The sequence below is a fragment of the Fukomys damarensis genome, unplaced genomic scaffold (assembly GCF_012274545.1).
Source record: "Fukomys damarensis isolate Sample0158 unplaced genomic scaffold, DMR_v1.0_HiC HiC_scaffold_28, whole genome shotgun sequence".
Taxonomy (NCBI): Eukaryota; Metazoa; Chordata; class Mammalia; order Rodentia; family Bathyergidae; genus Fukomys; species Fukomys damarensis.
In genome coordinates, this window is record NW_022900940.1 from 34,789,886 (window position 1) to 34,817,536 (window position 27,651).

A 27,651-nucleotide genomic window follows, 5' to 3' on the forward strand; every position below is an offset into this window, starting at 1 on the left:
CCCTCCCTCCCTCTCCCTCCTTCTCCCCCCCTCCCCCATTGTTGAGAGCTACAGCAATCTATTTTTTTAAAACTGATTTCCCAAACCATTTTTGTGAATACTTTATTCTTTGTTATGTATGCTCAGTAAATTCTATTTCGTAGCATTTGTACATGGAAACAATTTTATATGACATGAACTGAAACAAAAGAAGTTCAAAAAAAGCAGTGTGAAGAATGTCTTTACCAGTCTGCAAGTTGGCTCTGCGTAAGGACACTTCTTTACCCTTTTAGCCACGTTACTTACACTGAGCCTAAAAATCATTCCAAAGTAAAAGCTTACTGTCTTCTCAAGTCTTCTCTAGTTATACATCTTTGTGTTTACATGCATAGTATCTTCTAAATTCCTCTTTACTTGTAATTTTTTCAAGAAATTATTTTTAGCTTTTGCTTCTGGGGCCTAGGTAGTCTAATATATTTAGATATGACATTTTTGTTCTAGGCATCTATGTGTTGTTATTTCTGCTTGCTGTGTTTTCAAGATGGTCACTATTTTTCTACCCTAAATTCTTAGGTGAAATGGAGATGAACTCAAATATGGGTTAAATAGTTAAACAATAATTTGTGAGTAAGGTCTGTTTTGCTCTCTCTAGTACCAGAAACCACGGTACCACATAGGAAAGATGGCTAAGCTTCTTTTTGTGTCAGGGAAGGGATGGGGCTAGGACCTATACAAATAGCACAAAGCACTTTTTATGGATTTTAATTTGCCTTTCTCTTGATGTAGTGTTTGCATAGTTGTTGTAAAATACCAACTTTTTGTAGTTTTGGTAGAGTTGATCCTAACAGTTATGTTACTGCTTGCCTTTTGAAGTTTCTCCAGGGAGATAGAACTTGGAATTGACTCCTTTACCATTTTTCTTTTTCTTTTCCTTTCTTTTTTTTTTTTAGTACTAGGGATGGAACTTGGGCCCTTGCACTTGCAAGGCAGGTGCCGAAACCACTGAGCTAAATCCCCGGCCCACTATTTTTTGACTTTGCTTCTCATGATGGTTTTGATTTGCATTTCCCCAATGACTAGTGATGTTGAACATCTTTTCATGTGTTTATTGGCCATTTTTATATCTTGCTTGGATATTTTTCTATTGAGATCTTTTGTCCAGTTTTTAATTGGGGTATTTGCCTTTCCAGTATTTAATTTATTTTTTTTTCTTTTTTCTTTTTTTTGGTACCAGGGATCAAACGTTGACCTTTGCACTTGCAAGGCAGGCAGCAAAACCACTGAGCTAAATCCCTGGCCCTCCAGTATTTAAAGAGTCCCATAATAACTTTGTAAAAGTATAAATGAATGGAGGCAATCTTTAACCTATCTTTTCCTCTTACACTATATCTACATTAATCTTCCTTTGTGTTTGTAAGCTTCCATCTAGCTTTCAGGATCCTGCATGCCTTTACTATGTCCAGATTGACTGACCTTCCTGTGAATATTTTTTTCCTCTTTTTAGTTTATTTTTACTGTTGCTGAATTACCCTTTCTAAAACACTGATCATTCAAAATATTCCCTCAGAAACTTTACCACCTGGACTGGGGATTGAATCCAGGACTTTTGCACCAAGCAATAGGCCCAACCTTTTAAAATTTCCTCCCTCACTCACTCTCCTCTTTTTCTTTTTTCTCTCTCTCCTAAGTTGCCCAGATGAGGTTTGAACTGTGCAGTCTTCTGTAAAACTTATTCTCTCCTGCCTCAGCCTCTCCAAATGCTGTAAATGCGGGTATGTGCCATGTATCCAGTTCCTCAGAAACCTTTAGTGATCTTTTACTGCAGTATGTTGAGGCATATGTTTTTTTAGGTTGGGTACCAGGCTTCTATAATTTGGTTTTAACTAAGAGCCCATAGTTACTGTTTCCTTCTTGAGGGCCCAGGCTACTACCCCTGGCCCTGGAGTAGCAGCCTGGGTGAAAAGTGGTGAGGGATAGCAGGCCTAGATGTTCTTAATATGTACTCTATGTCATTGGTACTCTTCAGACTTCTCTTATTGGGGATTGACTTGGAACCTTGTGCTTGTGAGGCAGGTGGCAAGCAACACCACTGAGCTAAATCCCTAGCCCCTTCAGACTTCTCTTCCTTCAAATACATGTCTTCTCATACTTGAAACTCTGTCAGAGCATCTTTTTAAATTTTATTTATTTATTTATTTTTCTGGAACTGAGGATCGAACTCAAGACCTTGTGCTTACCAGGAAGGCACAGTGCTGCTAAGTTATATCCCTAACACTTTTTTAAAAAATACATTTTATTTTATTTTATCCCGTTCCCCCTCAAGCCCCTTCTTCTCCCTATATACAAAAGCTTTGTTTCGTGATTTCCTTCTATTTTCCTTCTTAAATTGTCCCTTCCTTTCTTCTTCCGTCCCTCTTCCTTTTTTCCCCTTCCCATTTGAACATTTTCTTCCCATTTTCCAACATCCAGTATATATTTCACACTTTATTTTTACTTTTGGTTTCTCACACCAGAGAAACAATGAAGTATTTAAACATGTATGTCCGATTTATTTCACTTTAGAGTATGGTTTCAAGGTTCATCCATTTAGCTGTAAATGTCTGAACCAATCCTTCTTTATGGCAGAGTAATACTCCATTGTATAAAAAAACACATCTTTATCCACTCAGTTGATGGGCATTTGGGCTGTTTCCAAAATTCAGCTAATTACAAACTGTGCAGCTATAAATGTGGATGTGCATATATTGCTGTAGTATGATGTTTTTAAATCTTGAGAAGAAACCAAAAAGAGATACACCTGTGTCAAATGGAAGCTCTAGTTTTAGTTTTTTGAGAAATTTTCACCCTGATTTCTACAGTGATTGCTCCATTCTACACTCCTGCCAATAGCGGAGAAGGGTTCCTTTTTCTCACAACCCCTCTAGCATTTGTTATTGGTTGATTTCTTGATAGCAGCCATTCTTTTTGGAGATGGAATCTCAGCATTTTAATTTGCATCTCACAAATGACCAGTGATGTTGAATGTTTTTTCATATGTTTATTTGCTGTTTCTACTTCTTCATCTGAGAAGTGTCTTTTTATTTCCATTTTTGGATTTGTCTTTAAATTTTGTGGGTTTGATTTTTTTTTTTGAGTTCTTTATATATTCTAGGATAATAGTCATCTGAATAGCTGGCTAAAATTTTTTCTCACTCTGAGTTGTCTCAGAGCATCTCTTACTTTGCAGCAATTATGTATTTTTTTTAAAAAACGTTAGAGTGATCTAGTTTTCTTTCTGTTTTTTTTTTTTTTAAGTTTTTCCTCTTGCCTTGATTTTTCTAGTCTGGTTCACTAGTCATTTCAGTGTACCAGTAACAAACCCATACAAGATTGTTTATACAAAATGATAATTTATATTGTCTAAGCAACAGGCATCTCACAGAACTAACGCATAGGAGTTAACATTGAGTTTAACATAGGAATACCAATTAGAAAACAGAAATGTCAGGTGTAATTTTTGTGGATTTGGTGTGAAATATGGAAAGCAGGATGTGTGTGTAGTCCACCATTTTGATTCAGTTTTGAGTCCATTTTTAGATTCATTTTAGTTTACTTATTTAATAAATTCTTTGGATGGGGATTTAGAAATATTGTGATTGTATAATTCTGTATGTCTAGCCTTTTATATTTACAGGTCAGGAATTAAAAGTGATTTTTTTATGATAAGTGTTTGACATCAGTCAAATTATTTCAAGTGAGTTTGCTTAGTCTTGGAAGATTTATTAGGAAATATGGCTCAAGTATCACAATTACAAAGCTTCCAGGGGGAATAAGTTGTAAAAGTTAGAAGTAACTTATTATACTAACATTAATAGCATATATGCCAAGTAAAAGGCCTATCAGAAAAGAGGCAAAGGGAATATAATGTAGGTGATTTCCTCTATTGAAGCTTAGAGTATAGAAGTGGCATATAGGTACCCCTTATTCTTGAAAAGTTCCAGTGGCATTCTCCCTTTGGAAAATTAATGATTTATTTTATTGGGAGAATTTAAATAATCAGACATTGAGATTTTGTCAAGGATATTTGGAGATCAGAGGTATTATATGCTGGTGGGAGCATGTAAATTCATAGAGCTATTTGGAGACGAGTTGGGTAGTATCCAGTAAAATGCAAAATATATATAACTCACCAATTTTACTTTTTTTTAAATTTTTTGCCTAGTACTGAGGATTGGATGTAGAGATACTGCACCACTTAGCTGTATTCTCCTGGCCCTCTCAGCCCCCCCATCTTTTTTTTTTTTAATTTTGAAACAGGGTCTTGATAAGTTGCCCAGGTAGTACTGAAATTTGTGCTTCTCTTGCCTCAAGCCTTACTCAGCACAGATTATTCATATGCTGCTGTAGCTGGTTTGTTTTACTTTTGTATGTACTTCTGTACTTTAAAGTAGCAGTTCTCAACAGAGGGTAATTTTACACTAGGCATTATTGGCAGTGTCTGGAGGCATTTTGGTTGTCACACTTGGGGAGTGTTACTGGCATCAAATGGGTAAAGGCCAGGGATGTTGTTCAACATCCTATAATTTATAGGACATACCCCAATAATGAAATATGTAGCCCACAAAGGTCAATAAATCCATAGTTGAGAGCCTGCTATATGAGAAGCTCTTTCATATGAACAGGAAGACCTGATTAAGGATAGTTGATAATAGTGAAAAATTAAAAATAACCTCAGTGTTCATCAGTAGGGGATTAAAAACATACGGTATACATGTTTTACTACTTTATAACAGATAAGAAGCATAAGTACCAGTAGCTATTATAAGTCATGTTGAATTAGAAGAACCAAGATGCCTTTCCTAGCTAGCTACTCAAGCTTGAGGCAGGAGTATCTCAGGTTCAAGCCTAGCATACCAAAATAGTGTCTCTAAATTAAAACAAAGGCTGGAAATTTAGCTCAATGGAAAGGTTTTGATCCCAAGTCCCCACAAATGAAACACACACCAAAAATTAAAAATAAGCAAATATAGTAAGGTACCATTTATGTTACTTGAAAAATACACAAACTATAGCTGTTACTAAAATATCCAAATAAGCCAGGAAAAGAAATTAAGAAACCACACACCAAGTTTATGATAGGGTATGGTGAGCAGTAGGGTTCAGTTTTATCTGTTTATTGTTTAATAAATAAACAATATGAAGCAAATATGGTTTCATATTTATGTAAATTTGAATGCATACTTTGAATATTATTATAAATTCTGGTTGATGGAAATGTGGGTACTTGTAACAATATTGTGTTATAGTATTACAATTTCTCATCCTGATAAAGCTCATCCATGGATTATCTAGAGTATTGAGAATAGCATGTTGAATATTTTGTATTTCTTTTTGCTTTTTCCTAATTTATTGATTTGGCTTTCTGTGGAAAGAAACTATAAAATTTTTACTTATTGTTTAGTTTATGTTTGTAATTGTGAAGAAATTATTTTGAGTAGCAGTAACCATTGCATGTGCTTCAGTCACATAGGTGAAGTTGGTCATAAAGAACTCTTCATTGTTTGTCTTCTGATTTTTCTGTTTTAGAATATGGAGACATACTTGGGTCTTTAGCAGAAGAATGAAGTATTTCTCTTATTTAGATATTTTGTTGCATTGATTTTTGTTGTAAAAATATTTGATTACACTAGTTTTATGTTTTTCAGGAAATATCTGGGAAATTAAATTTAGGTGTGTCTAAGTGGTTCTTAGATGTTTACTTGTAAATGTACTTAGTTTTTGTTAACTATTTTTGGCATAGGTTATATTTGACTGAAAATTTTATAAATGTTACTGAACAGAGAAAAAGGATGTAACATCAAAGCCAGAATGTTTTTTTCCTCTGGAGTACAGGACTAGTTCTTGTATGAGGTAAAATATCTTGACAGTAAAATGAAGTGGAGTTAGTGGATGACCTGTAATTCTTTTCTTAAAGTAATAGAAGTATCTCAAATATAATGTAATTAAAAGTTGTAATGATTGTTCATTATGTCTTTGAATTTAAATTATCTTAAATTAGCACATTAAAATTGCATTTATGATTATATGACAGTTTATAATTTTTAAACAAAAAGGATTTACCCAAAAATGCCAAAGTTTAGGAAATGCACTAATTTAAATTTAAAAACTTAAAATAACCTTTAATGATTTTTATTTACCCTTGTTAAAGAGAACTTAAATGCAAAAGTAATAACCTATGTCTTTTTACATATGTTAGTCTAATAGAAATTAATGAGTTTATTTTTAAAATGGTCTTAAAATTTTAGATTAGATCTAATTTTTTCTTGAAGGATTTCATATAAATTATGACTGTTTAATTATAAAAATTTGTAAAGATAATTTAAATTCAGTATATTTAATTTAATATGATTTAAGTTTAAATATATAATTATGAATAGTTACAACTTTATATAGGATTTGAAAGAAGTCACATAACCTTTTAAGATAATTTTTATAATTAGGTGAGAACAAGGCATGAACTAGTTCCTCTTGATTTTCTTGCTGATATTTGTAATTTAATACTAGAGTTAGTCCTTAATTGCTGAAAAATTATCTATAACATGGTTACCTAGTATTCTTCTATACTATAACATATACTATGATTTAAGGGTTAACAATGCAAAAATAAATGTTTCTTCAATTTTTGAAAAGAATACCTCACTAGAGTGTGTATGTGCTCACATGCATGTCTGTATGTATGTATAAAGTCAAAGAATTATAGACAGCTGAATTAGGTAGAAATATTATAAGCAGTCACCTACAGATAGGTCCTCCAGAGAGTTTGGACAAAGGTAAACCACACCGCAACTGTGGCTGGAGACATTTGTTAGAGACCAGGCCTCAATATAAAGTCAAGATGTCCAGACCTATATACTTCCTCAAAGGACAAACATTGGGCCTAATGAAGTCTAGATAGACATTAGCCACTCTCGTAGATGACCAGAGACCTCTGGACCCACCATTTCCTAGGAGAAGTCTTTGTTCTTTCCATCCATACTTGTTAGGTGGCTTCTTTTCCAACTGGACCACTGTTAACCTATGTGACTATACTTGCAACCTTATTGGATGATCATGTCTGTAGTGCACTTTATACCCACATGAGTTTCACTCTTTCAAACTCCCCTGTAGTGTGAAGTCTTTGGCTACCCATTTGGGATCCCTCCTTTGCCTCAGGAACTATCCTATCAACAAATATCTTCCCACTCTTAACCTCCCTTGTTCCTAGAATTCATTCTTTGATTTTTAGGGAACATGTTCTTGGCATATCAGACAGCTAACAGGATGGGAGATATATTTCATATTTCATCTCCAATATTATTTCCTCTATTAAAAGTAGTCTTAGTCTTTGGTGTATTTAGTGTTTTGGTGGATTCAGCTGTTTAACCCTAGAAAGTTATAGTACCCTTCCAACATAAAAGGCATAAAATTTTTGGGCAAGGTCAGTTATTTCTAGAGTTGGATTTATGAAGAAGTAATATAAATGTGGTATATTCTTTTCAGGTATCAATTTTAGTGAGTTATTCTGGAGTGGAAAAGATTATTTTATAAAACACTAATTTTGAAAGAAAACTTTTTATTCTAACAATTTTAGGTTCTGTTCCTAGACTCATATCTATGAGTTCATTATCATTGACTTTAGCTATTAGAGTATACATGTGGTAAGCTTGATTCAGGATGCACATGGGCACTTGGTTCATTGATAACAGAAGCGAAAGCAGAAGCAGTAGCACATATTTATAGGCAAAATCTTTGAGAAAGAAGAGTGGGAAGGGACTTCAGCTTGAGAAGAACTGAAGAGGGCCTGGCCTGTTAACAAAAGAAGGGTTCTAACATTCATACATTTATGGCACCACTGGTATGGGCTAGCAGCTGGTAACTTTCTATTGTGTTATGAGTATGACATTTAAAGAAAACCTCCTTGTGTGTTAAGGAGCTTCTTCCTAGATAGTGATAGTGAACCTTTTAGAGATGAGTGCCCTGACTACCACCCTTATTTATTTATCACCAAGTGCCAACACTGCAATTAAACCTGAATACTACATTTTTAGTTTAGGAAAAAAAAAACAGCTCTTACATTAACATCTTTTGTCTTAAAAAAAAAAAAAAACAGGTGCCATTGGTTCATTCTTCATATAACACTGTATATGGAACAGCAGTTGTTCTCATTCTTGGAGACTTAATGGCACCTTCCTGCTTTTATAGCTCCCCTGGTCCTTGCTACAAGAATAGGAGGATGGGGGAGGGCACATTCCATTCATAGTTAGCAAGGGAAGATACAGATAAGACCTGTAGGGTTAACAGGTCCTGCATTAAGGCCCAAGAACTTCTGCATCTTTTGTCTTTCTGAGTGTCCCTATCTTATTTCAATCACATCCTCTTTTGACAGATATAGTAGGGAACTACCACCTACTCTTTTTGTTATCCCTGAAATGTGTTTTTCGTTTGTCTGCTTATTTTTGTGTACCAGGGATTGCTGAACCCTTGACCTTCACATTGAGCTATACCTACAGCTCTTTATTTTGTATTTTTAACTTTGAGAGAATGTTTTGCTGAGTCACTAAGTTGTCCAGATCAGGAACTTGTAATCCTCCTGCCTCAGCCTCCCAGAGCATTAGAATTACAGGTGTTTGTCATTATGCCTGGCTAACTCTGACATTTCAAGGCAGTGCAAATGTTACAATAAAATTTTTTTACTTTCTGGCTCGATTTTTTTTTTTTTTTTTATGGATGAAAAAGTAAAAGATGTTATGGCTTGCTTTTACTACTTAAAAACCTATTTTTAAAGGATGTTAATTTTTAGTTTATCTTAAGAATTTTATGCAACTTCCATGTAGGGTTAAATACAAGTGAAAAGAATACAATTTGGATAATGTTTTCTATACATGAAAGAGCCTCTATATCTATATCTCTCTCTATATTTCTTTTTGGTAACAGAATCGAACTTGGGACCTTGCACTTGCAAGACAGACATGGTACCACTGAACTAAATCCCCAGCCCTATGTAGATATATTTTTAAAAGCCTTCCCTTTTCTTTCTACACAACCTGAAGCAGCCTGAAACTTATGCAGTATAATTATGACTATAGGAACTCCAAAGGCACCATGAATTACTTCAGTTTTTTGGTTTTTTTTTTTTGTTTTTTTTTTTAATGTCAGAATGGTCTGGGACTTAAACTTTGTATAGGCTGTCAAACTTGAAAAATATAAGGCTAAATATTCTTCAGCCCTGAGCGTTGTATCTAGCTGTGATGTCCTTTTCAACAAATAATTCCACTCTGTATACCAGTGTTAAATGTAGTTTCATTCTAAACCACCAAGTCAAGGTGATTGGTGTCTTGTATCTGTTCAGATGTTACCTTTGTTAGCTCAGTGGTCCTCTGCCTGCCTTGCAAGTTGAAAGGTCCTGAGTTTGATCCCTGGTAAAAAAAGAAAAGATAAACCTTTGTCTTAGTACAGCTATAGAATAGTTTGGAGAATTATTTTACTTAAGGATTTTGCCACTGAGCTTTTCCAAATATCTCAAACTACTTATACACAAGGAAGGTTTTATCATTCAACCCCCCCTTTTTCTGTTGAAATTATTTTTCCATGTCCTTGAAGTTTATGGCATATGAATCTTATCTTCAGTAAGTGATAATGTTAAGACATTTTCTTGTTAAATTGTTTGAATTTGGTGACAATCAATGAATGAATCCTTTTATTTAGTTTATTTTCTGTGTATACTTTATGATTGTCCTTTCAATATATTATGGAGGAATGGTGCTAAGAAGCAGCTGTTGATTAGCTTTTGGATATATTTTTATGTTGTTACATTCAGTTGACATACATTTTTTGATACTGCACACCATGTTCTTTCACTGTCTAAACAGTTAGCTGTTACTATATCTATTCTATAAAACCGGAATCCCATGGGGTTATTGTGATGCTTCAGTTAGATATATGTCAAACATTTTGAAGAACATGAAACATGTATCTAGATATTAGTTCTGATTCTTAGTAGTTGTGATGCCATAATTCTGTTTTACGAGGTAGGTTTGAATTTACATTTGACTTCTGCTAGAAATCTGAGTAGGGTCTTTAAATGAACTGCATCTAAAAGTAAAGACATCTGTTGTGCTTGGAGAATCTGACAGGCAAAATATGCCTTAGTCTTATGTAGTTCCCCTGACATTGAATAGAATAGTTAATGGAAATTGGAATCCTATTCATTTCAATATAATTAAAAATATACTCAGCCTCTGCTAATATAAGGTTCTAATTTTTATATTTCTTGAGTTACACATTTAATCCTAATCTCATAAGCTAAATACAATTTTTTTGGGGGGGACCAGGTATTTAACTCCAGACCTTGTGCTTGCAAGGTAGGCTGCTGTACCACTGAGCTAAATCCCTGGACCAGCTAAACAGTTTTGGCAACAGAGGCAGCATATATCTATTGTGAGATCTTAGCTCTAGAAATTTTCTCTCTAATTACTTTCCTTACTAAATTCACTTCTCAGTGTTTTGTTCATCTAGAGTTCATGAGCCCTTATTCTTAGTTTAAAATACAATAGATAATGTTAGTTGGGAATTGTGTTGTGCTAATTGTGGTGATGTAGCCTCTAAACAGATGAGTTACATATTTTCCTGGGTTTTTACTTTGTTTCTTGCCTTTCATACTTTCCCTGTGTGTCTTCAATTGGTATGGAAAAATTTAAACCATTTCTATTTGAATATTATATATATATTACAATTTTTATCTTACATTGTTTCATCATATTGACCTGTTTGTGTTTTAGATCAGTACTACTCAAAGTGAGGTCTTCAGATCAGTGTTGGTCTATAAAGTGACTTCCCTTGTCTGTGATGAATTAAAGGCTGAATTTCAGAGTAAACATTTAGAAACTTTATTTTCATGTTGAATTGCCAAATTGCCCCTGTTGGTTGCAAGCTTTTGATCCTTCTTCCTCGGCCTTTTAGAGTGCTGGAATTATAGGCACATACCACCATGCCTGGCTACATCGAGAGACTTTTCATAGCAAATCAACATTACAAAGACATCTAAACATGATTTTTTAAAAACTTCATTTAGTTTTTACAAAAGTTTCTCCGGGCACTGGAAGTGTAAAGAATAGTCTTTTGTCAAATACAGATGCATTTTGTTAGACTCCTCTCATTCTATTCTTTGTATCTGGTAACTGCTTTTGCATTACTTCTTTGCTTAAATTGAATTTCAGATACCCCCACCCCTGCGCATGCTAACAAGAACTGTACCACTGAGCTATATCCCCAGCATTTCTTACTGGTCATTCTCGTACCTTTGACATTCTAGACTGAAGAATTCATATAGGGGTATTCTGGTGCATACCAGTTATTAGAGCATCATCCCTGGCCACTACACACTAGATCAGTGGTGGTGAGCCTACGGCGGTTCTGCCTTGACATGCTGTTTGTTATCACTGAAAGCTCTAAAAGGTTCCCCATCACTGCACTAGATGCAAGTGATACCTCCCATTTGGTTTTTGTTTCTTTAGTTGTTTGTTTGAGACAGGATCTTGTGATGCTATTCAGGGTGGCCTTGAACTTACTATGTAGCCTAGCCTGTCCTTGAACTCCTAGTGTTCCTCCTACTTCAGCCTCTTGAGTGCTAGGGTTATAGGTATGCACCACTACACTGGGTTAGTAACTTCCATTTGTGACAAGCAAAAGTAATTTCAGACATTTCACGCATTCCTTATGAGTAATATTTCCCTTGGGTGACAACTACTTTCCTAGCTGTGTGTGATTTTGGTCTTAGTTAAGAATCAGTCTTTGAATATATCTGCCCACTGTGACATTTTACCTCCTTGATTTTCTGTAGAATACGTGTGTGTGTGTGTGTGTGTGTCTGTGTCTGTGTCTGTTCATTCATTGCTACTTTTGTTGACCCCGTGTACTTGTTAGTAGTTTAGATATATTAATTTCTTATTTTTCTATTTTTTATGGTGTGATAGTAGTTAGAGAATTAAATCACATTAGAAAATATAGAGAACTTGGAAGTGTTGTAAATTATGAGACATTATTAATGGTAATTTTGAGACTTTCATATAACAGAATTAACACCCACAGTATAATTTTGTGTATACACAATAACTCCAGAAAATACAAGACAGTGCAAGGAAATCATAAAAATACAAGATGTAATTTCTATTACATGTGTTCACTATACGAGTAACCAGAAAAATGTAGAGCAGGGCAAAATTTTTCTTAAAATTGTAAGAAATACAGAAAGTGAAAGGATTTGTAGAAACATGAGGGACAAATGGTAAATTCCACGGAATCAGATGAGCAAAGTAATCAATATATCCAGGTAAACTGAATGATGGATGTATCCTTTGTTTGGGAATGTCTTGTACAAAGCTGACAGACATGATGTGTGAGTGTTAGTAAGTTGAATACAAGTTGAGCCCAAAGACTTTGGGTTGTTACTATGAAGTAAAGAATAATGTATATTTTGCTACACTGGATTTGATATAGCTCTGTTAGTTTCTTCACACCTTTTTTTTTTTTTAATACACAAATTTCAAGTAGTAAAAGAAATTGAAGCCTGTCTTTATCTACTTGTGTAGGGTACCACATCGTCTCTGATTTTGGTGAAAGTCATTCATCAGCAGTAATCATTACAATAGTATGGTTCATGGGTCGGGGATGTAGCTCAGCAAGCACAGTGCCTGGCAAGGGTGAGGTCCTGAGTTTGATCCCTGATCCAAAATAAATAAATAAGGATTAGTATGGTTCATGTAGAAAAATTTAAAAGTAATGAGATGTATGGAGAAAAAAAAAACTTCTCAAAGCAGAGCTGAACTATTATCATTTTAATTTCATTTTCTTAAATTTTGTTTACTCTCTTTTTCCATATTTAAATATATGATGGTCTATGATTATAGATAAATGTGTGTGTGTGTGTGTGTATATACACACACACATATATATATATATATATGTATATATATATATAGGCCATCATATATCTATATCTAGAAAAAGATTGGGACTATATTTCACACATTGGTGTGTTTGTAAATATTTACATATAATGGATGTCCTATATTTTTCATTTAATATTATAAGCATTTCTCTATATCGATGTTAAATGTTAGATATTTGTTTTAATTATACAGAATTTTTCCTCCAGTTGAATGCTTCTCAGATATTTATTATGGAATATTCTGTAGAGTTTATTAAAAAGATAAAGACATTTTCTCCATTTCATTTGTGTTTAATAATTGATTTAAAGAACATCCTTCTTATGTAACATTTGTAATCCTTGAATTAAAAAAAACACTTTTCTTTCTCATAATTTAAGGCATTTTTTTGTGATATTTTATTCCTTTGTCCAAACTGTTTTGAAATCAATCTTGCATTCTTTTAAAATAATTACATCAATTTTTTTGCAGTACAGGGCCCTAACCCAGGATCTTGCACATTATTGGCAAATAATCTATGACTGAGCTGCACATCCCTAGCTCCTATTTTTAAAAATGATAAATAAAAACACACTTGTATACATTAATAGTGTACTGATATTTGAATACATGTATACATTGTGTAATGTTTAAATCAGTGTTGTGCTTGCAAAGCACAAACAGCGAACCACCGAGCTAAATCCGAGGCCCTTGTAGTGAACTTCTTAATGAGTCTTTGTGTAGGTCTCTCATTTTCTTTAAAGAATGTAACCACCATTGCACACTCTTACAATTTACCTCACAAAACTTTTCTTCCTTCCTTAGTTAAAACAAAAAGAAGAACCACATTTTTATAGCATATTAGCAGAGTTGGATTCTTTTTCTATTTTTATATATTTTCTAGCCTTTCAAGTGGTTCATTATAACCAAAGGGCTAAGTTATAGTTTACGATATGCAAGCTGAAACTTAAGAGTTAGAAGGGAGTGATGCTGTTTAAACTGTTTTCCTTGGTTTTTTCCCTGCTGGACTGTGGAAATACTCATTGGAATTCCTACAGCCTTCTTGGAAGATGATGTGACTTTGAATAAAAAGTATGGTAGAGCAAAATGGTGATAGGAATTTGAGTTGTCAATGCTTGGAGCTGCCACGTGAACCTTTATATATTGGAAATTATATGGGAGAAGTAAATGTATATTCTTGCTTTTCCTTTGTTTATGTAATGTAAGAGGTCTGATGTAAGGAAATATGTATTATGTCATGGTAGAAGCTATATCCATGTTGAAAAATGAACTCTGTGTTGAGACTAAAGAGAATTGTTGAAAAAAGAAAATATTTACAATGATAGGGAAAATAATTTCTGGAGCTTATGATTAAATTGCTGAATTTTGTTAAATGCTTTTAATAATTGTAACATATTTTAGAAAACACTTCATAGCTTTTAGGCAAAATACAGAACATTGAAGATTATACATTGTATGACATCAGAGTAATGTAGCTCTATGAAAAAGAAATGTTTTTTTTCCCTTTGGTAGTACTGGGGATAGAACCCAGGGGTCTTCATGCTGAGCTACATACCCCACCCTGCCACCTCCTCAACTCTTTAATTTTTTTTATTTTAAGACAAGTCCTTGCCAAATCGCTAAATGTCTATGCTGAGGTTGAATTTGCACTCCTCCTACTTCAGTCTCTCAAAGTGCTGGGATTATAGGCATCCACCAAACCCAGTGACTCTTTAATATTATTAAATATCTTGACTAGTTATTTTGATGAATTCATTAATTTAACTTTATTTACTTATTTTTTGAGAGACAAGGTCTTACTATGTAGTTCAGGTTGGCCTTGAACTCACAGTGAATCTCCTGCTTCAGCCTCCCAAGTTCTGGGATTACAGGGATCATTAATTTAACTTTTAATGCACTCATACTAAGTCTGTTGAAAAAATTTTGATATATGAAAAATTTTAAAACTTCTTATGACTATAGGTTTACTTAATTTTAGTATTGCTTCTAAGAAAGTTAATTATAATTTTAGTGTTAAATAAGTGAAGAATATACACTTTAAGAAGTAATAAGACTAATTTGGGGGCACAGTTTCAGGTTTATAGAAAACTTGAGCAGAAATAAGGAGTTCCCACATATTTGCTTTCCCAAGGATACACATTTTTATCTAAGATATATATCTCACTGTATATAATATTAGACATGGAAAAAAGACTCAACATCCTGAACAAAATATATATTTTTTGGGGAAACCATATACTACTAGAAGTCTTTCTGCTCTGCTCTAGGGTTTCCCACCCTCAACACTGTTAACATTTTGGGCCTGTTAGTTCTTTGTTGAGGAGTGGGAAGTCTTGTGCATTGTAGAATGCTCAGTAGTATCCCTATCCCTTTTCCTAATGTCAAAACACTCTCCAGTTACAGTACCCAGAATTATCTCCAGATATTGCCAAATGTCCCTTGTGGGTAACAAAATTATGTGGAGCACCATTGCTTTAAGTGAAATTGTATATTTTAGAAATTTCTGTTTTAGATTAATTTCCAATTTGTAGTTCAGTGAATCTTCACATAGAAGTTACATAGACAAGAGATTGAATCTTCCCTCCTCTTTGGGCATTGTGTATGGTTTCTATAGTTGTCTTAAACCTCAATTGCCTTGACTGTAAGATGGGGAAAATACTATCTAACTTGAAAGGGTATAAGAAATCATTAAGATAAATTATATAAGATACAGCACTTTGATTTATGCTGTTTTCTTCTCTTCAAATGTATTTTATCCTTTGACTTTGTTTCCTTAAATGTGTTAGAGCCTATCACAAAGTTCATATATCCATGAGGAAAGCTGTCATTGTTTGCAACATATTTACAGATTTCACAAATACTATACTTTGGTAGTAAAGAATTTAAGATAAATGAGGACTTGTTTTTAGGCTATTTGTGTTTTCATACTTTATGATGGGCTAGATTGTAACTCTGTTCCTTGTAGCATTTAAGTGATCTTACTGTGTTCTTTGAAGGACTCTGATCTTCCTAAATTGAAGATAGCTTTAGATGTGAGCCAATCAACTTGGTCCTTTTTGTTTTCATATCTGAAATACTGCCAATTGCAACAGCTTGTGTGTCAGCTCCAATAGAGAAAGCTTGACTCTGTTGGATTGAATTTAGTCTACTAGACTTCTAAAACCTTGACAGAGTTTACAATGAATGCTGTCCACTTTTATTGTTATTTTGTAGGATTATGAATCACTGTCTACTAATGAATTAAATGTCATCTACAATTAGGTTATTCTTATTGTTCTCTTTCCCTGCAGAACATTTCTAATAACTTGGTGAAGATAGAAAAACTGTCAGACTGTAGCATTCCTATACTGTAAGTATCTCTTTGTAAAAAAAAGTGTAATTGAAGACCATTGCCAAGTGTCCAGCTATGTGAGAGAAAATATGTTAAAGATATTAGATGTAAAGTAGAGGAAGATATAATCATGCTAATAATTTATGAGAACTAATCCTATGCAGTTGTTTAAAAATTGAAAATATATTCTTATAAATTAAGATGAGGATTTTATGATAGCATTGAAAAATATTTCCAAATATAACAAGGATTGATCTGGTTATGTACATTTGCTTATTTAAAACTATCAGAATAAAAAAAAATCATTGTCATTTTATAGGTTGAAATTTGTTTGGGTGGCTTATTGTTTAGGTTATTTTGCAGAATTATTTATTTGCTGATTTATTTATGTATTTCATTATTTATTTATTTGATTATTTAGTAAATTATTTATCTGATGAATTATTAATACATCTTCATGACATGCTTTAAATTATTTATAACTTAATTTTGAGTTTATTGCTTTTAGATGCTGCGTTGTTACTGACTAGTTTTGCTTTTTTTCTTTCTTTGTGGTTCTTGAAAATTAAAGTATTAGCTGTAAGGCAAAAGTATATTCATTGAAATGTTCATGGATTTTTTTTTGTTGGTAATTTATAGTACTCATACAATTTCAGTTATGCTTTGTTTAGCTTTAAATTTATCTGTTAAGGTTACCTGTAGGTGGCAAAAATATCAGTGTGTTGTGTGCATGGTTATTATAGAATCTTGTACAGATTAGTGATAGCATCTATCATCAGTAAACTGAGATTGACCATGTAAACTTCAGCCTACATGGTCCTTCATATCTCTAAAAAACAGGTCCAGGCTGGAGAGTTAGTCCAGTGGTTCTGCTGCCTGCCTCATAATTGCAAGTTTCCAAGTTCGATCCCCGATACCAAAAAACAGGTCCCTATTTCTTGCTTTAGAATTAATAATGGTATCTTAGTTTTATTTTAGGGGCAAATCTGTTTTACTACTGGAACATTTTTAGAAAGATTCATAGAAATGAATTCCAATTTTGACTGAGATAGTCTTTGTTGTTTAAATCCCCGTTACATGAGGATTTGGAAAACAGCATGATGTTTATATAGATTTTTATATCAGTCATAATGACATTTATTGTATATCATAAGTTCTATTTTAATAAGCTAGAATGGACCAAGATCTTTATAGATGTAAGACATGTTTCTTTAATAATTCCTTCATGTAAAGTTTATATTTTTAACCAAAGAATATAATTTCTTTTCTTTCTTTTTGGTACTGAGGATCAAACTCAGGCCGACACAGCACCCAAACTGAGCTAAATTCCCGGCCCCAAAAAAATATAATTTCTTTTTTCATTTTGTGTATCATAACATAGTGTACTTAGTAGGGCTCTGTTGTTGAGTAGTTGAATAGGTTAAAGTAGTCATTTGAATAAAAGAATGTCATATGCTCAACATGGTCTTTATTTTGTGTTTTCTTGGATTGAGTTACTATATACTTTACATTTTAACACTTTTGAAAAATGCTGCATTGTACCTACCAAACTAAAATGATACTGAGCTGGGTGTGGTGGCAAGGCCTACAATCCCAGCACTCAGAAGGCTGAGGCAGGAGGATTATCATGAGTTTGAGGCCAGCCTAAATAACACAGTGAGACCCTGTCTCAAAAAGCCAAAAAAAAAAAGAAAAGTTCTATTTGAAATATAGTGAAAATAGGGCTGAGGATTTAGCTCAGCAGTGCTGCACCTGCCTTGCAAACACAAGGTCCAGAGTTCAATCCCCAGTACAAAAAAAAAAAAAAAGGGGGTTGGGGATTTAGCCCAATGGTTCTCAAGTGCAAGGTCCCAAGTTTGATCCCTGATACCAAAAAAAAAAAAAGGGGGTTGGGGATTTAGCCCAGTGGTTCCCAAGCGCAAGGTCCCAAGTTTGATCCCTGATAGCAAAAAAAAAAAAAAATCTAACCCCCCCACATATATGTATGTATGTATGTATGTATGTATATACGTATATACATGCACACATATATACACACATACACACACACATATATAGAATTTCACTATAGAATTGTAAGTTATGCATATATCCAAATTTTTAAAACATCAGTTGAATATGTGAATATTTCATTTGAGTGTTGCTTTAATTTCTTTGTATGAATTGCCTTGAAAGAAGTGGTTTCTTTTGATTTTGATACATGGATTTAGAAATGTCTCATACATATCTGTGACTTTTCTGTTCTACAGATGAACAGCCACACATACTGTTAGATATGGAATTTTATTTTTAAATGTGTTCCAGTATGCCAGTGTGGTTTTCTCTTGGAGAAAACAAGCTGTCTCTCCAGTACTGAATAAGGTGTATTAGCTCTTGTGATAATCTGTTGAGGCCACACTATTAACATATATTTATGTAGTACTAGCAATGTCATCCGACTAATCTTTCTTTTGGATGATACGTATTTGTGTGTTCACAAACACCACATACACATATATGTGAAATTTTCTTCTGACATCAGAATCATTTTTTAGGTCTTGTTTTTCAAAGAGACATTAATGGTAGATTTTTAAAATGATAGCTAACATTGAGATCTTATGTGTAGGCGCAGTGCTCATATCATTTATATGTATTATTTGTTGATGTTCACAGTGAGATAAGTGCTGTTATCTTCGTTTTCAGGAGGAGGAAATAGAAGTGTTAGAGATGTTAAATAATTTTGTCCTTTTCATAACAGAGTGAGTCTTGGCACTGGGATTAGAACTCATTTAATTTGACTTGACCATTCTTTTAAGCCTGTAACAGTTTTGTATGTGTAGATAGTATAATGTAGTTCTGAACCAGAGTGTTTCTAAATACCCCCCAACAATGTAGTTTTTTTAAAAATCTCTGATAATTTTAACTTGTTCAGTGTATTTACTTTGTATTAGACTTAGTCATCTTTCGAAAGCACTAGGCAAGTAGGGCTGGGGATTTAGCTCAGTGGTGTTGCTGCCTACCTTAGGCTGTAGGCAAGCACTTGACTTTTCTAATTTGATGTTTGTGATCCTACATTATTGAGCAAGATTACATACAAAGTTCATACAGGTGCCTTTTGTGATGACCAACATTTAGATCAGATCACTGACTCTTAAACTCAGAGCTATTTCCAGTGCTTAGGTCAAATCTGAGTATTAGCAGAGTCAGACACATACATATTGTTAAAAGAATGATTGTCTGATACTTAGCTTTTATAGAAATGAGTACAAACATACTATTAAATGAATCCTAAATAGTGTTTAATACACAGACATTTTAACATGTGCATAAAAAGGACAAGAAGGTAGCCACTTGTAGTTTTGAATAGATACAATTACAGTATTTTGAAGATTCTGGGGAGACTCCAAGATTAAGAAAAGATGTGAATTTGGTATGAGACTAAAAGAAAAGGACCTTTCCAACTCTGTTTATTATCTAAAGACAGAGGGAAGACTCCATCCTGGGTTGAATACCTAAAACACATCAGAAAACAGATGAGCAACAGAATTTGGGTGATACTGGTATGTGTGCCATAAATGACAGGATACATGATACTGTGCAAATTAGCCAAAGTTTTAAAGTTAGAAAGATTTTTCAAGTAAGAATGTTACATCATAAAATCCTCAAAAGATGTCATTTAATAATATGAAATATTTTAATGGCTAGTATGACTGTATGATTTATCTTCTAATCCAAGACCTTTTTAAAAGTGAAAAGGTGTGTAATTTGTCAGGACAATAGGTTGTAAGGTTGGACCTTTTTGGAGAAATGGAAACATATAGTCACTTTAGTATCTTCATTTTTGATAATTCCTATTAGTTGTGAATAATGTATATTGAACAGAAATCTTGACATATTCTAGCTTCTAGAATGTTTAATGTTAAACTCTGAATGGCCAATATTTATGTCGTTCTTTCTTGCTAAACAGGCTATTTTATGGCTACAACTTTTATTAAAGGTGAACTGGTATATAGTAGAGGTTTAGAGCCTAGTTTGAAGGTGAAAGTAAGAGTATTACTATTAGAAATGGAAAGATAAATATAGTTCATCATAATGTAGAAAGCTCTGAAGTTTTACCTTGTATCAAATGCTAGAGGATTTTCTTTTGCTTGTTTTGCCTTTTAAATAAAATTGGTTGCATAGTTGACATTGTACAGAAAGTCCAATTTGTTCAATCTTCAGAATTCATAGTTTCATAAATGATCCATTGGTCTTTTTTTTTCCTTTAAAAGCTATATCACAAGTCACATGTGTTGACAAAGTTGGCAGTTTTGCCAAAACAGTTTTGAATGTAACTGACTGTATTTCCTTAGTGAAATTCTGTGTGGGGAAAAAGCAAATGCAAAAAAGCTTAATTTTTTTTTTCTTTTTGCGTAGTTTTCTTTTGAATTTCCTCATATATATTTATCTATCACAGCAGATTACATCATCATCATCATTATAAAATTTAAATTTCAGTACATTTATGTTTAAAGCATAAGAAACCTTGTAAGTTGAACTAGTTAGCCACAGTAGCGTATTTGTGCATTAAAAAATCAGAAAAATTCTTACACAGTGTTGAACTCATTACCATGTATAATATCAGAACTGTTTTTTTCAGAAGAGCCTGTTATACCAGGTAACAAAGGAAATTGCTATCTATACTTTATCACTTAAGTTTGTCACAGTATGAAGCATTTCCCAAAGTAGTATGTTAGTTTTAAGAATAATAGTATGGCATATATTTGCTCTTAGAGTAGCTACTTAATAATTATGACAAGTAAAGGTACAGCCAAAGCTCACTTAAACATAAGATTTCTCTCCTACTTCATCCATTTTATGGATATCGTGTACAAAAGATTGGGTCCTTGCAGTCATATTTTAGGAAAGTAACCAAGGTTGTTCTCATGGAATTGTTTCAAGAATTTCACTCACCTCCCATGTGGTTAAAATATTTGGCATGAATATATATTTGAATTTGTACTAATTAATTAGAACTTTATTGAATATGAAGTTTGTAAAATACAAAAAGGGGATCTTGTTATACTTAAAGACTTTCTTAGGGCATTAAGTACTAGCGACATGTGATACCAAATACTATACCGACTGGTTACAGAGTTTTAGTATTGACTCTAGTGTTGATGTAGCTCAAAAAACATTAGAAAACAAACAACATAGCAATGACAAATCAAAATAAAATCACGCATTATGTAAATATGACATGCTTATTGATGTATATTCTTGATTAGAATATTTGACTTTAATTTGGATCTAAATAAAAGTTGAGTAATAACATATATGGGAAAGGTTTCTATAAAAATAATAAAAGAGTACACATCTGGTGTAGAATGGTTATCACATCACTGTCAATAGAACCAAAAATGTGTTGAAGAAAGGACATTTAAAAGAGGACAAAATTGGCAAATATATCTTCTACTGTAACTGATAAAAATGTTCCCTTTTTTCTTTCAAGTGTTTCTGTTGTTTCCACATTCTGGCATTCATTTTCTTACCATCAGGCTTATTTATTAATGATTTTCAAACAAGGAGGGTATTGCCCCATAAGGGAATTTTGTGGTGTTTTCACTTGTCCAAATGATTGTGGGAGAGTTTTTGGCATTTAATGGATGTGGAGCAGGAATCCTAGGTATGCAGGATATAGTCCCAGAATAGAAATTTCCCTGAGTATTGCACAAGTTTTGAATTTCTGTTCAAAGATAAACAGTTAATTGAGTGTATATCAGAACTGGCAAGATTTTTATAAAATATTACATGGGGTATTTGGTAATATAGGGGCAGTTCTTTATATAATAGATTTTGTGAAAGGTTGAAGTATATTAAGTTTACTCTTAGACTTGATTAGTAGTTTAGATATAAAATTCCAGGTTGTAGTAATTTTGTTTTAAATATCAAATGCTTTGTTTTATAGCATTCACTGTTGTAAAGAAGCCCATTGTCATTTTCCCCCGTGTTTTCACTACTTAATACTTTTAAAAATCATTCTAGAACTTATAGAATCATTTATTTTTGAAGTTTTATGTTGGTGTGTCTTGGAATGGGTTTTGTTCATTGCTTGTGCTGTATCTTCAAAAGACCTTTTCATTCTGAAAGCAAGCATCTTTGGTTTGGGGATGCTATCTTGAATTAATTTCTTTTCTTTCCCCCTTTTTCCTTAAATTTTCTTAGTTTTAGATTCACAGTTGGGATAATGGAGGTGGGATGTGAAAAATCTAATCATTATCTGACTGTAGATGAAATGTAAAATACAAAAATATATATGTTGGGTAACTTCCTTTGACAAGTTACTTACCTACTTCCAAAAATTATCTTTTCTTCTTTGTCCCTACTACTACTTCTTTTGTCTTTGTGAAATAAAAATTGTCATTGTATTAGGGTTTGGGGAAGAAGAAGAAAGATTCTCATGTAGTTAATCTATATTTGTTGAGCCAGTGTTTTATGTATTCTTTACTCCTTACCTTTCTTCTGGCTTTACCCATGTTTTATTAATATGTAGCTCTTGAAAGCTTTCCCTGAGTTTTCAGTAATCTTGCCACACCTCTTACATACATTGTTAGAACCCTTCTTATACCAATTATAATCATTAGTTTATTGCTTAGAGTAAGAAGAGGAATTTGAGTTTTTACTGATATCCCTGTATAAAACATAACATTTAAAGAAATGAAAGCATATAGAAATGAGGTAGATGATAGGTAGCAATTATATACCTTAGTTGAATCGATATTCTTATTTTAGACTATTTGAATTAGTGTTTGATAAATTAAAAACTTACTGGTGGTTTCTTTCTTTTATAAAATGTTAATGATGTTTTCCTAGGTCAATCAAATAAATGACTTCATATTAAAGGTAAATTATGAAGCAGTGATGAGGGTTTTAACATTAAGGGGTTGTGTGATTTGAAGATTTTCCTCAAAGTTTCTTTCTTAGAAACACAATCCCCAGTGCACAAATGTTGGGAGGTGGTGCTTAACAGCAGGTAGTAGGTGGCTGGCGAGGTGTTCTGTTCTGCCTTTGTGAACAGATTAATGTCATTACCATATTTCCCTGAAAATAAGACTGGGTCTCATATTAATTTTTGCTCTAAAAGACTTAAAAGGGCTTATTCAGAAGACGTATTATTTTCAGAGAATGTCTTTTTTTTCATGTGCAACAATCTGCATCTATTCATGTACAAATATTTCATTCAAATACAGTCATGTCATCTTCTGGAACATCATCATAACTCTCCAAACCCCAAATTCTAGCCTCAGTTTCTTGTGACTACATTCCCTGTAGAATCATTGGCACCCAGTCTCTTATGTCTTCCAATAGAGCTGTCCTTAAATGAGCATTTCTTGTCTATGTAACTTATTTGTAGCTCATTGACAGCACAGCTGTAGGCGATTTTATCCCATAAATTCTTCATCCAAGTCATGACCTCTTGACCTCTTGCAAGCTAGGCTTCACAGAGTTTTCATTAAATCAAATATTAATCAAAGACTTATGAGACATCAGTGGCCACAAAAATGATGATAGTTAAGAATGTTGGTCCACATAATGATAACTAAAAATTGGAGGCAACAAAATTCAGAAAACGTTTATTTCACTTGGGTACATTAAGCATATCCAGTACAACACACAGTGTATTGAATTATTAAGATCTTAGACACAACCATGTCCATTCATTACCAGTTGCACACATTATTCACGTATTATGTCTGTACTCTCGTTATTCAGCAATAAGTCTTAAGTTCATCTGTTTATATAGGTGATTACCTCTTGTGCAAAGGTGCCTACTTGAGTATTTATAAATACTTGAACATAATTTATATTATAATTTACTGTAAATATTAATGTCAATAATATTCATAATTATACAGAATTATTTTATAATTCACTATGTCTGTCATTTTTGCATCAGATGTGCTAAATGCATCTGGCTGCCAATCTTAATTGGAGATTATTTTGGGGTAGAACTTGTATTACAAGCATCCTGAAAAATTCTAGAGCTTATTTTCTAGTTAAGTCTTATTTTCAGGGCAAGGTGGTATCACTGGCTTAGGTTCTTTGTCTTGGAAGTGATTTCTTACCTTTTGCCCATCTGTGTGCCATCATTGGGAAGCAAAGAAGGTCGTAACTAGTCATTGTCTCTTGATCTTGGGACTTCTGTCCTCCAGAACCATGAGCCAAATAAATTCTGTTCTTTACAAAGTATTCCAGTATCAGGTATTTTGTTACAGCAGCATAAAATAGATGCATTTAACTAAGAATTAAGCTACAAGCTATTGAAAAAAACAGATAAGAAAGACAGTTGTTACTTCTATGTGTGAAGGAAAATACAACTAAATAATAGCGAAAGAAAATAATGGAGAAAAGTCTTTCATTAGTATGATATTCCTATTATTCCAAATACAAGATAAAAAATTCTACCAAAAATGATCTTTTTTATTTTGTGTAAACTTGTTACTATGAATAATGGGGTCCAATAATTGGATATGGCAAGCAGTGGTAAAGGACCAGCAGCAGAGTTTAAGTAGGTAGTGGTCAGCTTAGATGAGCAGGCTCATCCTGGTAAAATGAAAATGGCCCAAGCATTGAGAACATTGAGTTTAGATTTTATTGAACTATCTTTATTACACTTTTGACATTTTGTTTTCAGCATGTTTCCTTTTAGTAATCATGGAAATTAAAACTGAAGCACAAATTTATGGAAGAATCTCTAATTAGAAAGAAGGAATATTGGAAAGGATTCCAGTTTAGGGAGTTGAAGAAGATACACTCAGATACAAGAATTGCCTCGCTTATGAGGGTGGGAGGCCAGCTTTTAAGGATTAGCTAGAGGGCTGGGGTCCAGTTGATCATTTTCTCAGTGCTGCTACCATAGTTCTGGAATCTATCGCTGAGGAGTGATTTTATCCTTGAAAAAGGATCATTCTCTCTGTGTTGGTCCCAGTTATGTGGGGCTTCACTTTTCCTGAAATCCACATGATCACAGGTTGAGGCAAATGGCTGGACATGGCTGGGTTGGCTGAATTTTCCTGTAAGCCTTTTGGTGTCCTTACTCTTGAAAGGGGATGAGGTTCTATGAACTCAGGCCTAATCAGTCCTGTCTTGTCAGCCCCTAGGCAGACACTCACTGAATGATCAATACAAAGCTGATAAAGAGATTTGACCCAAGATTTATAGTCACAAAGGATATAAAGTATCTCTCAAGCTTTGTTCTCCTTTGAGTTACCTGTTGGGCGTATCTGGGCCCAGGTGCAGTCATGGTTCATAGCAGAAATGACTTCGAAGTCTGTTCCAGAAGAAAACACAGGTCATGCTTTTTTTGGGGGGTAAGGTACTGGGGATTGAACTTAGGACCTTGCTCTTGCAGAGCAGGCAGTGGAACCACTGAGCTAAATCCCCAGCCTAGGTCATGCTTTTAATAAGCAGCAAATAAGGACTCAGAATTTTGCCTGTTCTCTATTCCTTTGCTGGTACCTGGCTGTATCATAACTGTACAATTTCCATTACTGTAATAACCTGCTGTCTCCTTTTGGAGATTTTCCTGTTTGGCATAATGTTTCGTTTAGTTTTTATTTTATATTTAATGATAGGAAATACAATTGTTTTAAACAATTTTATATAAAGAGCAGCAAGTGAATGGTATACTGTATACCTTATAAGATAAAAGATTCAGTAGAAAAAAGAATGTCTCAAAATTGTATTTGATTATTTACTGGCGAATAGGCCAGATGGGATTTATAGTAGTTTAACCATCTCCTCGGAATTTTTGTCTAGTCCTAAGTAATATCTTAGGTGTGATATATATATAAAGCAGTGAGGACTGATATCTCAATGAAGTTAATAGCATTCTAAATTTTATGGTATTTCTCTTGCTCTTTTTAGCCATAGTCCCAGTATCTTTAAGGCCTAGCCATTTTTATGACTGAGTTTCCTTATTGAAAATTTTCTTAAAACTAGATAGTATCACTTTTAGGATGCTATGTTTTTCATATGTTGGTTCGTGTATAATAATGCTTTCATAAAATCAAGTTGTAGAAATTAGAGATTATACTGCAAAAGTGGCTTATTAAGTGCTTATATTCTTTTTGTTTTGTTTTGTTTTTTGCTTTTTGTTTTTTGATCAAACTCAGGACCTTGCCTCTTGTGAGGCAGGTATGGCGTCACTGAGCTAAATACCCGGCCCTTAATGTTTAATTAATTTGTAAATTAATAAATTAGTTTGTAAAATTTAACAGTGTCTTTTATATTTTCTTTATGGTGACAAAAAATATTAAACTTCTGTTTTTTGTAACTGTTTTTCATTGAAGACATCTTACAGTATTTCTATTTAACTGTAGATGGTCTGTCAGATTTCCAAAGCCTATGAAGAAATGGGTTTGAATGTAAAAGAGATTTGACTATAGAAAAGTTTAATATAGGGTGAATTTATTTATTTTTATTTTTTAGTATATGCGCTGCTGAAGCGAGCACTTTTTTATTTTTGAGACGGGGTCTCAATATGTAGTTCAGCTGGCTTTGTACTCACTGTGACCTTGAACACACATTCATCCTTCTGCCTCAGCCGCCCAAGTGCTGCGACTACAGGTGTGCACCACCATGTCCGGCTTTTTAGAAACTTACTCTTGAGGTACTAGATTTCTTTAAAGTAGGGCTTCCTTAGGTAAGTAGAAATTCTTGTTTGTTTTTTAAACAAGTGAAAGTTTACTACCTCGTATATAGAGAAAATGGAAAAGGACATACTAACAAAGTCACAAGTAACCTCCAGGACTATTAGAGGCAAGACACTGAGAATTGGGCTCTCAAACCTATTTATTCTTTTAGGGGACCTTGCACTTGCCAGGCAGTCTTTAATTGAGTTTATTGGTACATTTTAGGGATACAGTACAGTTACATTCATTGTTGGGATCTTGTACCTCTACATGACAAGTCTTGATTCTCATTTTTGCCCCTTACCTCTGCCCTCCCCTCACCCCCTCCTACCCTCCCCATCTACAAACACTTTATTTTCATCTTTTCAATCTCTCACATGTTTTTCTTTTCCCTTTTTACTCTTCCCCTACCCATCCCACCTTCCCTACACCTTCAGCTCCTTTCTTCCCATTTCTAAATGTCAGTAATCTTATGCATTGTTGCATAATCTTATGCATTGTTGCAGATTATTTACACCAGGGAAACTATTCGGTATTTACACATGTGTGACTTATTTATTTCACTTAGGAGTATATCTTCAATATGTATCCATTTTCCTATGAATGAATCTATTTTCTCGTTCTTTATGGCTGAGTAATATTCCATTTTATAGAAAAACCACAACATCTTTATCCAGTTTCCAACGGATGGGCAAATAGGCTGTTTCCAAGATTTAGCTATTACAAA

At 33.5% G+C, this 27,651-nt stretch overlaps 1 protein-coding gene and 1 pseudogene across 17 annotated transcripts in view; one reads left to right on the top strand and one right to left on the bottom strand.

The window, feature by feature from the left end:
- Positions 1 to 894, bottom strand: part of LOC104854341 — a 2,354-nt pseudogene extending 1,460 nt beyond the window's left edge.
- Positions 1 to 27,651, top strand: part of Tbc1d5 (TBC1 domain family member 5) — a 552,135-nt gene that overhangs the window by 24,388 nt on the left and 500,096 nt on the right. For 15 of the 17 annotated variants that reach the window (XR_004514672.1, XM_033757108.1, XM_033757102.1 and 12 more), the window contains one exon: positions 16,232 to 16,290. The exons of the other annotated variants lie outside the window; for them this stretch is intronic. The gene's annotated coding sequence lies outside the window, so the exon portion shown is untranslated. Of the gene's footprint in view, positions 1 to 16,231; positions 16,291 to 27,651 lie in introns of those variants that run through there. 17 annotated transcript variants of the gene reach the window in all.